General features: G+C 43.5%; 1 protein-coding gene across 2 annotated transcripts in view; it reads left to right on the top strand.

The window, feature by feature from the left end:
• Positions 1-16409, top strand: part of SLC37A3 (solute carrier family 37 member 3) — a 101956-nt gene that overhangs the window by 72918 nt on the left and 12629 nt on the right. The window contains exons 16-18 of one of the 2 annotated variants that reach the window (XR_009600456.1): positions 3237-3407; positions 8759-14478; positions 14603-14833. The gene's annotated coding sequence lies outside the window, so the exon portion shown is untranslated. Of the gene's footprint in view, positions 1-3236; positions 3408-8758; positions 14834-16409 lie in introns of both variants that reach the window. The other variant, XR_009600455.1, reaches the window with a different exon arrangement.

Genomic DNA, 16409 nt, shown 5'->3' with positions numbered 1-16409 from the left:
ATAGTGGAAAACAATCTGAAATTTAAAAATATATATAACTGAATCACTTTGATGTATACCTGAAACTAATATAGTATTGTAAATCAACTATATTTCAATTAAAAATAGACATCATCTAAATGTAAGCACTAAAACCATTAAACCCTTAGTAGAAAATATAGAAATAAATCTCTGGGTAAGGCAATGGTTTTTTTTAGATAAAGCAGAAGTGACAAAAGAAAAAAATACATTGGACTTCATGAAGTTGAAAACTTTGTGTTTCAAAGGATACCAGTGAGAATATGAAAAAGCTCACAGAATGGGAGAACATATTTGCAAATCATAAATCTGAGAAGGAAATTGCATCCAGAATATATAAAGAGCTCTGACAACTCAACAGTAAAAGGACCAATAACCCAATTAAAAAATAGGCAAAGAATCTGAAGAGGTATTTCTTCAAAGAAGTTATACCAAGAACCTGAAAAAGTTTAACATCATTAGTTACTGAAGAAACATAAATCAAAACTACAAGATACCTACCACTTCATACTCACTAGGATGGCTATAATAATTAAAAAAATTATAATAGCAAGTTTTGGAGAATTTATGGAGAAACTGGAACCCTCATCCACTGCTGGTAGGTTTGCAAATGGTGTAGCCACTTTGAAAAACAGCTGGTTCCTTGAAGTGTTAAAATAGCATCACCATGGGATCCAGCAATTCTACTCTTATGTCAGTCAGCAAGAGACATACAAACACGCGTCCACACTAAAGCTTGCACACAAGTGTTCATTGCGTTGTGGCTCATAAAGCCCCAGATTGGAAGCAACCCAGATTTCCAACAACTAATGAATGGATGAACAAAACGCAGCATATCCACGCAATGGAATATTATTCAGCCAGAAAAAAGGAACGAAGTATTGATAAGTAACATAGTATTGATCTGTAACATAGCTGCATCTTGTAAATGTTACGCCAAGTGAAACAAGTCAGACACAAGAGATTACATACTGCACTATGATTCCATTTAGGTTAATATGAAGTGTTCCCATCAGGTAAATCTATAGAGATAGAAAGTAGCTTAGTAGTTGTCTGGAACTGGAGGGCAGGGGCAGTGAGGAGCAACTGCTTATTGGTACAGGGTTTATTTTGGGGGTGATGAAAATGTTCTAAAACTGGGTCATAGTGATGGTTGTACAACTCTGTGAATGTATTGGAAACCGCTGAACTGTAAACAAGAAGAAACAGAGGACCCAGACATAAAGTGCTATTCACTCCCTTTACATAACTAATAAAGTACACAATACTCAAAGATGACCAAAAAAAAAAAGTGTCTAAAGTCGTTTAGACTAAAGCATTTACAGATGACCTGGAATGATGTGTTGAGTTTGCTTTTAAATGCTCCAGGCATCCTTCCATGCAAAATACCCTTGGGTGGGGGTTGGATGAAATAAAATGGACAAAATGTGGATCGTTGTTGATGCTGGAGGATGGGCACATGGAGTTTATTATACTGCTCTATTTTTGTGAATGTGAATTTTTTTTTTCCCCCATAATAAACTTAAAAAAAAACACAACCCAAGACGTCATACTGTCTTTGTCTGGAGAGCTCCCTGTGGAGAGCTGTGACTATGGACTCCACGAGGTTCTCCCCAGGCTCTTGTACCCATGTGGATGAGGAGGGATGAGACGCCAGAGCAGTTCAGGGATGTGTTAGTTTCCCAGGGCTGCTATACAGCGTTCTGCGAACCCAGGGGCGTAAGACCACAGAAATTTATTCCCTCGAAATTCTGAAGGCTTACAAGTCTGAACTCGAGGTGTCAGCAGCTTCTCTCTGGGCCACCAGGGGAGGATCCTTCTTGCCTCCTCTAGCTGGCAATCCTTGGGGTTCCTGGCTGCCAGATTGCACCCCTCCAATCTCTGCCTCTGTTATCACGTGGCCTTCTCCCCGCCTCTCTTCGTGTGGTCTTCCCTCTGTGTGTCTGTCTCCAGCTCTAATTCCCGACTCCCTAGGACACACCCCTAAGGGAGTGTGACCTGATCATAATTTGATTATCTCTGCAAAGACCCTATTTCCAGAAAGGCCACATTCTCAGGGAGCAGGGGTTAGGACTCTAGCGTGTCTTTGGGGGCAGTTGGGGAGACACAGTTCAACCCCCGCAAGGGCGCAGGGCAGACTAAGCAGAAGGAAGAAGACAGTTCCCAGCAGCGCATGTCCTACTGCTGGGTCGCCAGCTGCCCCTCAGGCGGGCCACGGTGGACACCATGTTGGCGATGACGAGACCTGAGCAAAACGTACCCCTCCCCCTGCTAGCTTTATCTCTCCCAACCGAGACAAGCGTTTTCCGGACCCGTTTCCCACTTGGCAGCCTTGACTGATGAGTGACGTCTGGACGCTTCCAGTCCATCCTTTCACCAGAATGTTCTTGGGGATAATTCTGACCAGCATTCACTTGAGATACAGCTCAGAAAAGTCCGTTTCCTCCTCTCTGACACAGACAGGCATGGTACGGTTTAGAGTTTATCTTGTGAGCTGGCTGCTGCAGTTATTTTAGACTCTCCTGTTAAACTGACCCAGAAATCATTCTTCCTTTGAAACTTCCTCTGAAATGCTATTCCCTCCAACTTTTCAGCTGAGGATTACATCGTGCTGTTGTTTACTCTGCAGTCTTACTCTGGCCTTTGAGCCAGAGCAATAACATCAGCCCTCCATGTTAGGTGGTTCTTCTTGTTCAGTCACCAAGTCATGTCTGACTCTTTTGTGACCCCATGGACTATAGCCCGCCAGGCCCCTCTATCCGTGGGATTCTCCAGGCAAGAATACTGGAGTGGGTTGCCATATCCTTCTCCAGGGAATCTTCCTGGCCCAGGGATTGAACCTGTGGCTCCTTCATTGGCAGGCAGATTCTTCACCACCAAGCCATGTGGGAAGCCTGGTGGTAAAAGAATTTGCCTGCCAATGCATGGTTCATAAAATATACATGACTTTATTCTAGTAACTAAGATATCTGGTAATTGGTGTGTAGTTCCAGATACTCACTTGAAGAGTTTCGTGGGGGCAGGCAGGCTCCTCCATGCTCACGACTGTGTAGACCTCTGGCTGTTGGTGACTTTGCAGAGGACGTTGGAAGGAATAGAGGGAGGAGGGGAAAGGGCTGGGCCTTGGGCTCCTTCAGGGTCTCCACAGCCATCTTTGACCTGGATTTCGGATCTGATTGACACAAATGATTTTCAGCCTGTTTGCTTTCATCTCACAGGGGGAACAGGAAAGGCCTGAGTAGGAAGGAGTTGATGCTCTTCGGAGGAGATGGAAGGAGGAGGCTGGCCTGACCCAGATGCAGGGAGATAACAGCCAGAGTGGACTTGAGCTCTGGTCTGGAGCTTAGAGGTGAACTGCCATGGGCCCCTGGGCAGAGATGAAAAGACAGGTGAGCACGAGGTAAGACACTGATCGCTGGGGCCCCAACCCCTGTGTACACGTGGAATACACAGTATCCCAACAAGGTGGACAGTGGTATTTTCAGAGCATCCATGTATTGCCTGGGTCCTCAGGGTGAGGCCTTCTGCTCACAACTTTATGTGCCTTGGGCATCTGCCAGCTGCCCTGAATTTCTGTCATGTGTTTGAGACTGATTCATTCTTTTGCTGTGGGTGGGCTCTTCTATCTTGCTCTTTAAAATTCGGATTTACAAAAGATTCTGTTTTACAGTAAACCCCATTTCTCCCTCCTCTTCCAGTGCAATTAATATACTATATACAATTTGTAGAAAGTCTGTTTACAACAGCCTCTGTAAGAAGATCCCTTTTCTTGAAAGCACAGGAACATGAATAACAGAAAGGCTCAGAGTCCGTTGATGGTTCACTTATCACAAGCAATATTTAATGAGATAGAATTAATTGTACCACTAGAAGAGCCTGGGACTAAGGTCCTAGGAGCTTTTTATAACTGGATTGAAAGGATCCATAGACTTACCCCTGACATCCTGTCAGAAGCTCACGTAATCCACAATAGAACCAAGGGGATTTTTTTTTTTTTTTTAACTATCCGTTAAAAAAGGCCTTCTGTGGTGAGCCCATTATTTCCTTTGTTAGTTTGGATCAGAGTCTAATAGCCCCAACACGTCAATGTTGCTTTGTGCTCTGGCTATGATTTGAGTCTGCTCCTCTTATGTCGTGTTCTCAGTGGAGGTGGAAAAGACACTGTCGTCTGCGACGTATGTGTACCTGTTAAATTCCTAAGCACTGCCGCCAACTTGCACATGGAAATAATTGCCACCTCCTTTTCTAGTGTGTGTTTCCGACCTCTTGGTTATTTATTGTTTTTCTGTTGTTATCTTTGGATTCTCTATGTTTCTTTTAAGACGTAGCAGCTCAGTGTGTTCACGTTGTTATTTCTTTGATTTGTTTTTTATCTCCCTTTCCTCAAAAGACAGGGAAGAGTCTGTTCTGTAAATTGCTGAAAACTCTGTGAAGACAGTGAGGGAAAGGGGTGCTAATACCTTATAGGTGACCAGCAACCCCCAGCCTTCTTCAGGCCAGGCCACAGCCCAGTGAGGGCTTCTTGCTGTTTCAGATCTTTGCTCTGAGCCTAGTTGCGGGGGTTTAGTAGGCCTAACACACCTTGAGTCACCTGGAGTACTGTCTGCATCTGCTTGTTACTCTGTGGACTTTATCCCAAGTTCTTGCCAGTACCCTAAAGAATCTAGCTCAGGGGTCCCCAGTCCCCAGGCCCAGGAAATGGGCCACCCAGTAGGAGGTGAGCAGTGGGCAAGTGAGCAGAGCTTCATCTGTATTTACAGCCACTCTCCATCACTTGTATTAGCACCTGAGCTCTGCCTCCTGTCAGATCAGCAGGGCATAATGGATATAATGCACTTGAACCATCCCGAAACCATTCCCTGCCCGCCACCCCCCACCCCAGCCCATCTCTGCCCTCCCCACTACCCTGCCCGTTGATGGAAAAACTGTCTTCCAGAAAACCAGTCCCTCATGCCAGAAAGGTTGGGAACCAGTAATTTTGCAGGTTCCAGATGAGCAGGAGTTTAATCTGCTGCTTTTAGCCTCAATAACATCTTGTGTCCTGCAGTGCAGTTTAAAAACATGGGAACATAGGACCCACATCTGTACACTTTGTGGGGCTCTGAGGGGCCTCCTGTACCACTGGGACGACGATTCCCCTGGGGCAGGGGTCCCAGGTGTGGCTACGGATCATCACTAGGGATCACCTGAAGGGCTTACAAACATCTAACAAAATGTTAATAGCTGTGAATCTCTTTTCATGAGTATTAGAAAAAAACAGTTCACTTCAGCTCAGTCACTCAGTCATGTCCAACTCTCTCCAGCCCCATGGACTGCAGCATTCCAGGCTTCCCTGTCCATCACCAGCACCCAGAACTTGCTCAAATTCTTGTCCATCAAGTCGGTGATGCCATCTAACCATTTCATCCTCTCTCGACCCCTTCTCTCACCTTCAATCTTTCCCAGCGTCGGGGTCTTTTCCAATGAGTCATTTCTTTGCATCAGGTGGCCAAAGTATTGTAGTTTCAGCTTTATCATCAGTCCTTCCAATGAACACTCAGGACTGATCTCCTTTAGGATTAACTGGTTGGATCTCCTTGCAGTCCAAGAGACTCTCAAGAGTCTTCTCCAACACCACAGTTCAAAAGCATCAATTCATCGTGCTCAGCTTTCTTTATAGTCCAACTCTCACATCCATACATGACTACTGGAAAAACCATAGCTTAGACTAGACGGACCTTTGTTGGCAAAGTAATGTCTCTGCTTTTTAATATGCTGTCTAGGTTGGTCATAGCTTTTCTTCCAAGGAGCAAGTGTCTTTAAATTTCAAGCCTGCAGTCACCATCTGCAGTGACTTTGGAGCCCAAGAAAATAAAATATAACAAACACATAAACCCCAAGATAGGAATTTTCTTCTCAAAAAGAATCAGAGTTTGAAAGTGAGCCAATTTTAAAAACCATTAAATAGGTAAACACAGGAGGCAGCACATGGCTAGAGAGGGCCATGAAGGTGGGATCTGCAGCTCTTAGGTGTGGAGCTCCCGTGGAGGGAGTACAGAGACCCTGGGCCCTCACTGCCCATTGCCCCCCTTCTCTCTTTGCTTTTCCTTTTTTTCCTTCTTCTTTCTCTAAGTTTCTCCTCTTCTGGGCTTGTTCCTACTCTCCTTTTTTCCTCAAAGCATCCCTGGTGGTCCTCTGGGTTTTAAAAGGGAAATGGAAGAAAGCTCACATTTACTGCTCTTTCATTATTTTCTGGAAGGTTACAGACATAATATTAGCAAGATATTGGTAATTTCTTGAGAGTGCTTTTCAAATTTTAAAATGCTTCTGATTAAGAATCATCTGGAGAGCTGGTTAAAATGCAGATTCTGGTCCAATAGATCTGGGGTGGGGCCAGGAATTTTGCATTTCTAACAAGCCCCATCCCTGGTGGCTCAGTGGTTAAGAATCTGCCTGCCAATGCAAGAGACTCAGGTTCGATACCTGGTCCCAGAAGATCTCCTGGAGGAGGAAATGGCAACCCACTCCAGTGTTCTTGCCTGGGAAATTGGACAGAGGAATCTGGTGAGCTACAGTGCAAGGGCTCGCAAAGAGTCAGACACGACCTAGCAACAGAACAACAACAATAGGCCCCTGGGTAAAGCTGATGCTACTGGTCCATGGTCCACACTTAGAGGAGCAAGGATTGAAAATGTGGCTCTACTTCTTTTTTAGATAAGTATGAGCAGAAAAGGATGTTTGTAAGAAGAGGATGAGCTCTGAGATCACTCTTGTCTACAGTGAAACCAATATAATGATTAAGAACACTGTTTACAAGTCCACGTGTCTTCCTCTATGAAAGGACTATAAGATGCTTCCTCATACTAACTGACCCTGGAGGAGGAAGTGGCAACCCACTCCAGTAATTCTTGCCTGGGAAATCCCATGGACAGAGGAGCCTGGTGGGCTGCCATCCATGGGGTTGCAAAAAGTTGAACACAATAGAGCAAATATGCATACTGACTGAGGTGGTTTGTAATGAAAACTGGACTCAAATTGTTGCTAGGGCACTGCCAGGGGAACCAGCCACTCAAAGGGAATGCGAAACCTAATCTTACTGTGTGTGAATGATGAGCTCGAGCCTTGGAGAGATAGGAGAGGTTCTGTTTCAGCCCCTTGCTCAGGTGACAGCCCCAGCCCGGGCAGGCAAACCAGGATGCCCTTCTCCACGCAGGACTGCTGCAACCTCTTTCTCTGGGTAGAGATAACGGGATTGTTGAACTGATCAGAGTATCTTGGTGTGTTCACATCTATTTGGTTGTGACAGCCAGACCCACCAGTGAAGTTCTGAGGGTTACAATAGATACAGTGTTTAGGAAATAAGCCAGCTACATACAATAGGACCCAGATTGAGGTCACATTAAAAACGGGACTCGATTCAGGGCCAGGCTATTTTAAAGGAATGGACCCTTGATGTTATCTCACCTGTAGAGATCAGAGAGAGATGCTGCTGTGTGGCCCTGCAGTTTACAGTATCCTTTCTATTGAGGCAGAAAAATCTACGGAAGCTAAAAAGCAAGGCCATCTATTCCTTTTAAGATTCAGCTGGAGCCAGACACTAAGCGAACATCAAACCCTTCTGTTGACGCAAGGAGCCACATGACTGCAGACTATCAAGCCCTAAGATGGTTCTTGGAGATCACCAGTCATGATGGTGTTTGATTTTCAGGGGAGGGGGCGGGTATTGTTATACTTGGGACTCTATTCCACCAAAAATACACACATTCACAATCTTCCATGTCATTTCCAGGGGTTAGTATGTGCTGGCTGTGTTACTAGTTGCTCAGTCTTTGCAACCCCACAGACCGTAGCCCGCCAGGCTCCTCTGTCCATGGGGATTCTCTAGGCACGAATACTGGAGTGGGTTGCCATGCCCTCCTCCAGGGGATCTTCCTGACCCAGGTCTCCTGGGTTGCAGACAGATGCTTTATCGTCTGAGCCACCAGAGAAACCCAAGAATACTGGAGTGGGTAGCCTATCCCTTCTCCAGGGGATATTCCCAACCCAGGAATCGAACCAGGGTCTCCTGCATTGCAGGAAGATTCTTTGCCAGCTGAGCCACAAGGGAAGCCGAGGGGTTAGTATATTCCCTAGCAAATCCACAGATTTCAAGTTAAGCGTCTCTAATGTGGTATACTTCCGTCTTTTTGTAGATGAGAAAATTAACACTCAAACAGAAGGTGGTTGACCATTGGTCTCATAGCAATGCTTGTGGTGAACTAATTAGACAAGAGGATTGAAGTACCACAGATATCCACAGGAAAACCAGGGGTGTGTGTCTGTACATAATTTATTCCTGAAGGTCCCAAACCACAAATGCCGAGAGTTTTTTGAAGTTTTGGCTGGAAGTATCCCAGTATTTAGCCAAATCACATTTGAAGACAAGTAGAAGTAACTGAACCAGAAATGTATGGGACCTAGATTTTATGATCCGTTCAAAAGACCTAAGTGAGAAGCCCTACTGCTAGTTGATAGCCGTGCGCTAAGCTGCAACTTGGGGTGTTTTTTAGGGCAGGTAATAAATTCCTTTCAAAATTTGCAGTCACATACCAGTGTGAATCTTCCACCCAGCTCAACACACTTTAGTCAAGATGCCTCGTGGAAACAGAAGTCTCAGTTTGGCAGCACACTTTGGGATTCATCCCCTAACACAATCCCTGGCATCATCTGGATGCTCAATAAGTATTTATTTGAATAAAGGGTTTGTTTCACACTATTACAGGTCTCTGGAGATGAGAGCTGCAGAAAACTAGAGAGCCACCAAGACACAGTGAGTACAGGAAGGAAAGCTGGGGTTCCTAATGAGGCTTTTAGAGTCTTACAAGCATAATGTTGAGCAAAACAAGACAGACACAAAAGATGATTCCACTTATATGGAGAACAAATATGGACCATATGAACCTGTGCTATTAGCAACTGGAATTCTGGTTTTCTTTGGTGAGTGGTGCTTTGGTTATGGAGGCCATGTGAAAAGGGGGCATCTAGAGTTTTGGCAGTGTTTCTGGATCTGAGTGCCTCACTTTGTGATATATAATTCATCAAATGATACTCCTATGACTTAGTACTTTTTTTTCTTCCAAATTTCTTGAGATGTAATTGATATACAGCAAGTATAAGTTTGTGTACAGCCTAGCAATTTGACTGACATACATCATGAAATGATTTCACAGTGAGTTTAGTAAATATCCATCAGCTCATATTGATACAAAATTAAAGAAATAGAAAAAATTTTCCAGGTGATGAGAAAATTAGGATTTATACTCTTAACAACTTTCATATATACCATACTAATTAGATGGTACTAATTAGATTAATCTAATTAGCGGTACTAATTAGATTCTTCATGTTGTTTCAGTCCACCCCTAATTCTTACTTAGCTTATAACTGAAAGTTTGTACCTTTTGACTGCCTTCATCCCCCTGCCACTGGTAACCACAAATCTGATCTCATTTCCTATGAGTTTGTTTATTTGTATTTGAAGTATAATTGACCTCCAGCACTATGTTAGTTTCTATTATAACAACACAGTCATTCAGTATTTCTGTACCTGTCAAAATGAGCACCATGATAAATCAAGTTACAATCAGTCACCATACATTTGTATTGCATAGTTATTGACTGTGTTCCCCACCCTGTATGTTTCATGCCCATGACTCATTTATTTCGCGACTGAAAGTTTATTATTATTTTAAATTTTTATTGGAGTATAGTTGATTTAAAATGTTGTTTTAGTTTTAAGTGAATAAATTATACATATATCTACTTTTTTTCAGATTATTTTCTCATATAGGCTATTACAGAGTATTAAGTAGAGTTCCCTGTGCTAGACAGCAGGTTCTTATTATTTATTTTCTATATAGTAGTGTGTATATGTCAGTCCCAATCTCCCAATTCCAGTTGAAAATTTATACCTCTTAAACTCCCTCAGTTCAGTTCAGTCGCTCAGTCATGTCCGACTCTGCGATGCCATGAACCACAGCATGCCGGGCCTCACTGTCCATCACCAACTCCTGGAGTCCACCCAAACCCATGTCCATTGAGTTGGTGATGCTATCCAACCATCTCATCCTCTGTTGTCCCCTTCTCCTCCTGCCCTCAATCTTTCCCAGCATCAGGGTCTTTTCCAATGAGTCAGTTCTTTGCATCAGGTGGCCAAAGTATTGGAGTTTCAGCTTCAACATCAGTCCTACCAATGAATACCCACTGATCTCCTTCAGAATGGACTAGTTGGATCTCCTTGCAGTCCAAGGGGCTCTCAAGAGTCTTCTCCAACACCACACTTCAAAAGCATCAATTGTTCGGTGCTCAGCCTTCTTCACAGTCCAACTCTTACATCCATATATGACCACTGGAAAAACCATAGCCTTGACTAGACGGACCTTTGTTGACAAAGTAATGTCTCTGCTTTTTAATATGCTGTCTAGGTTGGCCATAACTTTCCTTCAAAGGAGTAAGTGTCTTTTAATTTCATGGCTGCAATCACCATCTGGAATGATTTTGGAGCCCCCAAAATAAAGTCTGACACTGTTTCCCCATCTATTTGTCATGAAGTGATGGGACTGGATGCCATGATCTTAGTTTTCTGAATGTTAAGCTTTAAGCCAACTTTTCACTCTCCTCTTTCACTTTCATCAAGAGGCTCTTTATTTCTTCACTTTCTGCCATAAGGGTGGTGTTATCTACATATCTGAGGTAATTGATATTTCTCCTGGCAATCTTGATTCCAGCTTGTGCTTTTTCCAGCCCAGCGTTTCTCATGATGTACTCTGAATATAAGTTCAATAAGCAGGGTGACAATATGCAGCCTTGACATACTCCTTTTCCTATTTGGAACCAGTCTGTTCCATGTCCAGTTCTAACTGTTGCTTCCTGACCTGCATATAGGTTTCTCAAGCGGCAGGTCAGGTGGTCTGGTATTCCCATCTCTTTCAGAATTTTCCGCAGTTTATTGTGATCCACACAGTCAAAGGCTTTGGCATAGTCAAAGCAGAAATAGATGTTTTCTGGAACTCTCTTGCTTTTTCCATGATCCAGCGGATGTTGGCAATTTGATCTCTGGTTCCTCTGCCTTTTCTAAAACCAGCTTGAACATCAGGAAGTTTACGGTTCACATATTGCTGAAGGCTGGCTTGGAGAATTTTGAGCATTACTTTACTAGCATGTGAGATGAGTGCAATTGTGCGGTAGTTTGAGCATTCTTTGGCATTGCCTTTCTTTGGGACTGGAATGAAAACTGACCTTTTTCAGTCCTGTGGCCACTGCTGAGTTTTCCAAATTTGCTGGCATATTGAGTGCAGCACTTTCACAGCATCATGTTTCAGGATTTGAAATAGCTCCACTGGAATTCCATCACCTCCACTAGCTTTGTTTGTAGTGATGCTTTCTAAGGCCCACTTGACTTCACATTCCAGGATGTCTGGCTCTAGATGAGTGATCACACCATTGTGATTATTTGCTTCATGAAGATCTTTTTGTATAGTTCTTCTGTGTTTTCTTGCCACCTCTTCTTAATATTTTCTGCTTCTGTTAGGTCCCTACCATTTCTGTCCTTTATTGAGCCCACCTTTGCATGAAATATTCCCTTGGTATCTCTAATTTTCTTGAAGAGATCTCTAGTCTTTCCCATTCTATTGTTTCCCTCTATTTCTTTGCATTGATCACTGAGGAAGTCTTTCTTATCTGTCCTTGCTATTCTTTGGAACTCTCCATTCAAATGGAGAGTTTTCTCCTTTGCTTTTCACTTCCCTTCTTTTCATAGCTATTTGTAAGACCTCCTCAGACAGCTGTTTTGCTTTTTTGCATTTCTTTTTCTTGGGGATGGTGTTGATTCCTGTCTCCTGTACAATGTTACAAACCTCCGTCCATAGTTCATAGGCACTCTGTCTATCAGATCTAGGCCCTTAAGTCTATTTCTCACTTCCACTGTATAATCATAAGGGATTTGATTTAGGTCATACCTGAATGGTCTAGTGGTTTTCTCCACTTTCTTCAATGTCAGTCTGTATTAATCTCCCTCACCTAGTTTTAAAAAGATTTTATTTTACATTGAGTATAATTGATTTCCAATTTTGTGTTGGTTTCAGGTGTACTGCAAAGGGATTCAGTTATACATGTACATAGATCTGTTCTTTTTCATATTCTTTTACCAGACTTAGCCATTTTTCATATGTGTTGTACTTCAATAAAAATATTCATTAAAACACACACATACACACACACACACAATGACCAGTGCTTCTCAAACATGAAAGTACATACAGGTCACCTGGGAATCTTATTAAAATACAAAATTCTTACTCTTTTGGTCTTGGGTAAGACATGAGAGTCTGCCCTGCTAGAGATTGGCATCTTCAGGATCTTTCCTTAGAGAGGTCCAGAGGAAAGTGTCTCGGGCCCCTCCTGACCTGCGGTGAAGGAATCAGTATACAGAGATGTTAACCTAGAAGGTTATTAACACCCAGAGTGTGGTTTCCAAGACCAGTGCATAGTTGGCTGGACTGTGATATCTGCCTGCTCCCAGCACCTCTGTGGAGGCTTTTCTGACTGCTGGGTGGTCAGAGCCTAGAGTTGGGCCATTCGAGAAAAGCGATCAGCTGGTTTCTAGCCTCTGCAGCTCACATTAGGGATCTTGGCCTGTCTGGACCATAGAAGCCACTGGCTTACCCTCAAAGAGCGCACTGAGGGTACTGGGGGCCTCGCTCGCTCTCTATCCACACACACACGAAAAACGGGATTGTTAGCTAGGAGTGCTGTGTGAGTGAACTGGGCATCCCAGCTCCTCTGAAAAACTCTGCAGGATAGAGATCCATAAATGCCAAACTTATAGCAAGAAAAATCATGATTGGGGCTGGGGCTTCCCGGTGGCTCAGTGGTAAAAAATCTGTCTGACAATACAGGGTACATGGGTTTTATCCCTAGTCCGGGAAGGTTCCACGTACCATGGAGCAACTAACCTTGAGCGCTGCAGCTACTGAGCACACCTGTCTAGAGCCCACGTTCCGCAGCAAAAGAAACCACTGCAGTGAGAAGCCTGAGCACCGCAGCTGGAGACTAGCCCCTGCTCGCCGCGACTGCAGAGAGCACGCGTGCAGCAACCACTGAAAACAGACAAGCGAGCATGATTTTGAGGGACAAAAAGCAAGTCACCCACAGTATGGTTCCTTTCATAGAAGCAGTAAAGCCAGGTGAACTAGTCAACACCTTGTTCAGGGATTAAGATGTACGTAGTAAAATATAAAGAAAAGACAGGAGATAACTACTAAATCCTAAGGAGGCCGTATTCTCTGGGGACAGGAAAGGAAGGAAGGGCTGCTCAGGGCCTTCCAAAGTATTAGTAGTATCCTGTAGTTCCTGCTAGTGTTGCGTTTATCACCAGGGATCACACCCATGCCCGCTCCATTGTCTTAGCCACTGGACTACCAAGGAAGCCCACAGCTGTGTATTCTATTATTACTCTTTAGACTGCACAGCATATACACTTTCTGTCCTCTTTCACTTGTATACATTGTTCACAGTCTAAAAGTGAAAATGCACTGTAATATCTTCAGATAACATTTTATGTTGAAATTTCCTTGTGCTTGACTCTTTAGGATATTCTGTTACTCAAAAGTTTTTGACATAACAGAGTAAGCTGGCAACTATGATTTTTTGGAAGGACACTTTATTTTGAGATTCTTCCCGTCTTACTTTTTGGATATTAATTGGCCCTTTTCTTTGACAGCATTTTAAGGAAAGGTTGGTGATAGTAATATTGATTTAAAACCAAAAAATCCCTTACACATTAAATAACCAATTGACAACTGTAAATCATCCCCTATCCCCCCCACACCCCTGCCACCCCAGCCCCTTCCTTTTTTAAAAGTTAACATGATCTATGACATTCAAAAGACTGAGAACTGAAGATTTAGAGAACTTTTCTTTGGGAAAAGAAGACATTGCCCTTCAGCTCTAAGGTCTTTGAAAATAAGAGAAATAAAGAAAGGGAGTGAGGAAGCAAAAAGGGGAAGGAGGGAGGGAGGGATAGAGGAAAAGAGAGGGCTGGGGGAGAGGGATCATGCCCGGAGAAGATGAAAACGATGAGTAGAATCTTCTAAAATTTTTTTTCAAAGAGCTTTTCACATTCTCAGATACCCCATGTGTTAGTTTAGCAGTCTTTTCTGTGGTCTTAAAAGAAGGAAATGGAGTGGGTGAGACAGAACTGCTCTATGTCGTGTTTAGTAGGACACCAGCAAGTGGAACTGCGTTGCAACTTAATTTTCCCCACAATGGAAGCAGTGTGTATGCACACTGCTACTAAGCAGCACGGAGTCCAAGAGGCAGAAGAGAGTTTGGAGGAAAGTAACAACTATGGCAATAACCTGCGTTTATTGACCTTTTAGCTATGTGCCCTGTGTAAATACTTTACTGAAACCAGCCCATTTAATCCTCTCATCAGCCTTAATGGTAAGTGCCTATCCCATTTCATTTTAGATGATTTCTCGTTGTTCAGTTGCTAAGTCATGTCCGACTCTTTGCAACCCCATGGACTGAAGCACACCAGGTTCCTCTGTTCTTCACTCTCTTCCAGAGTTTACTCAAATTCATGTCCATTGGGTCGGTGATGCCATCTAACCATCTCATCCTCTGCCGCCTCTTTCTCCTTTTGATGTCCATCTTTCCCAGCCTCAGGGTCTTTTCCAATGAGTTGACTCTTCACATCAAGTGGCCAAAGTATTGGAGCTTCAGCATCAGTCCTTCTGTTACTGAAAGATGTGTGGAGTCCAGCTGCTTGCCGCTCAAACACCAATAAATAGTCCAGGTTGGTAGAAAGGAAAGTTTGCTTTATTTCAGATGCCAGCAGCTGGCAGGGGGTGAGGTGTACATCATCTTGGTTGTTTTAGGTACAGTTAACCTTCAGTTCCAAGGCCCATTTGTTCCGATTTTTTTTGCGGTCAGTTCTCAGAATTGTGACAGCTCGTGTTCTGGGTACAGTCTGGTTAGCTTCCCCACCTGGTGTTTTGGTATCTATAAGACAGCTGCCAGGCTATGGATCCGAATATTATCTATAGCCCTAGAGGAAAAAACCTCAAGGTCCTTGACTATACTTAATGACCACATTATTATTATTTAGTCTCCTTTGAATGTTTTCCTCTGTCTCCGCATTCCCCCTTCTCTAATTAAACTTATCCTTTGAGTAAAATTTTCCACAGACAGAAGGCAGGCAGAGGACATGGTGGGGATGGGGGAAGGACCATAAGGTCCTGCTCTATTTCACTTCCAATGAATATTCAGGGTTGATCTCCTTTAGGATTGACTGGCTTGATCTCCTTATTGTCGAAGGGACTCTCAAGAGTCTTCACCAACACCACAGTTCAAAAGCATCAATTCTTCAGCACTCAGCCTTCTTTATGGTCCAGCTCTCACATCCATACACAATTACTGGAAAAAACATAGCTTTGACTATACAGACCTTCGTTGGCAACGTGATATCTCTTTGATGACTCACAGTTTCATATAAATATACACATATTTTGGAGGAGGGTAATTTTAGATTTACAGAACAGTTACAGATAGTACAGAGAGTCCTCATGTACCTTCATCCAGAGTCCCCTAGCGTTAACATCTTGTATAACCATGGTAGGTTAACTCAATATAGGTTTTCATTAGGGTTTTACCAGTTTTTCCACTACTGTCGTTTTCTTGTTCTAGAACCCAGTCGAGATAGAGCATGAGATTTCCCTGGCAGTCTACTGCTTAAGACTCTGCGCTTCCAGTGCAGGGGGCGCCGATTCAATCCTTAGGAAACTAGAACCCCACATGTGGTGCAGCACAGCCAAAATAAATAAAGAAATAAAAAGTGCAGGACTTCCCTAATGGCTTGGTGGATGGGAGTCCGCCTGCCAGTGCAAGGGGTACGGGTTTGATCCCTGGTCTGGAAGATTTCGTATGTGGCGGAGCAGCTGCCTCCAAGAGCTGCGACTACTGAAGCCCGTGTGCCCCAGAGCCTGTGCTCTGCAACAAGAGAAGCCACTTTTATGAGAAGCCCACAGACCACAGTGAAGAGCAGCCCCTGCTCCCCACAACTAGAGAAAGTGAGCGCAAAGCCACAAAGACCCAGGATAGCCAAAAAGGAGAAAAAGGGAATACTATTTTGCTGTCCTGTCTCTTTGGTCCCCTTTGATCTATGAGAGTTTCTTAGTCTTCCCTTAAAATGCTGTGCTTAATTACTAGAACTTCAAGTCCAAAGGGAACAATCAACAGAGGGAAAAAGGCAACCTACAGAATGAGAGAGAATATTTACCAACTCTATATCTAATAAGGGATTAGTATCCAGAATAAAGAACTCTTACAACTCACCACCAAGACACCCAGATAACCTAGTTAACAAATGGGTA

This window comes from Ovis aries, chromosome 4 (assembly GCF_016772045.2).
Source record: "Ovis aries strain OAR_USU_Benz2616 breed Rambouillet chromosome 4, ARS-UI_Ramb_v3.0, whole genome shotgun sequence".
Classification (NCBI taxonomy): Eukaryota; Metazoa; Chordata; class Mammalia; order Artiodactyla; family Bovidae; genus Ovis; species Ovis aries.
The sequence above is the reverse complement of the archived record's forward strand: the minus strand, read 5'-3'. Positions and strand labels throughout refer to the sequence as shown.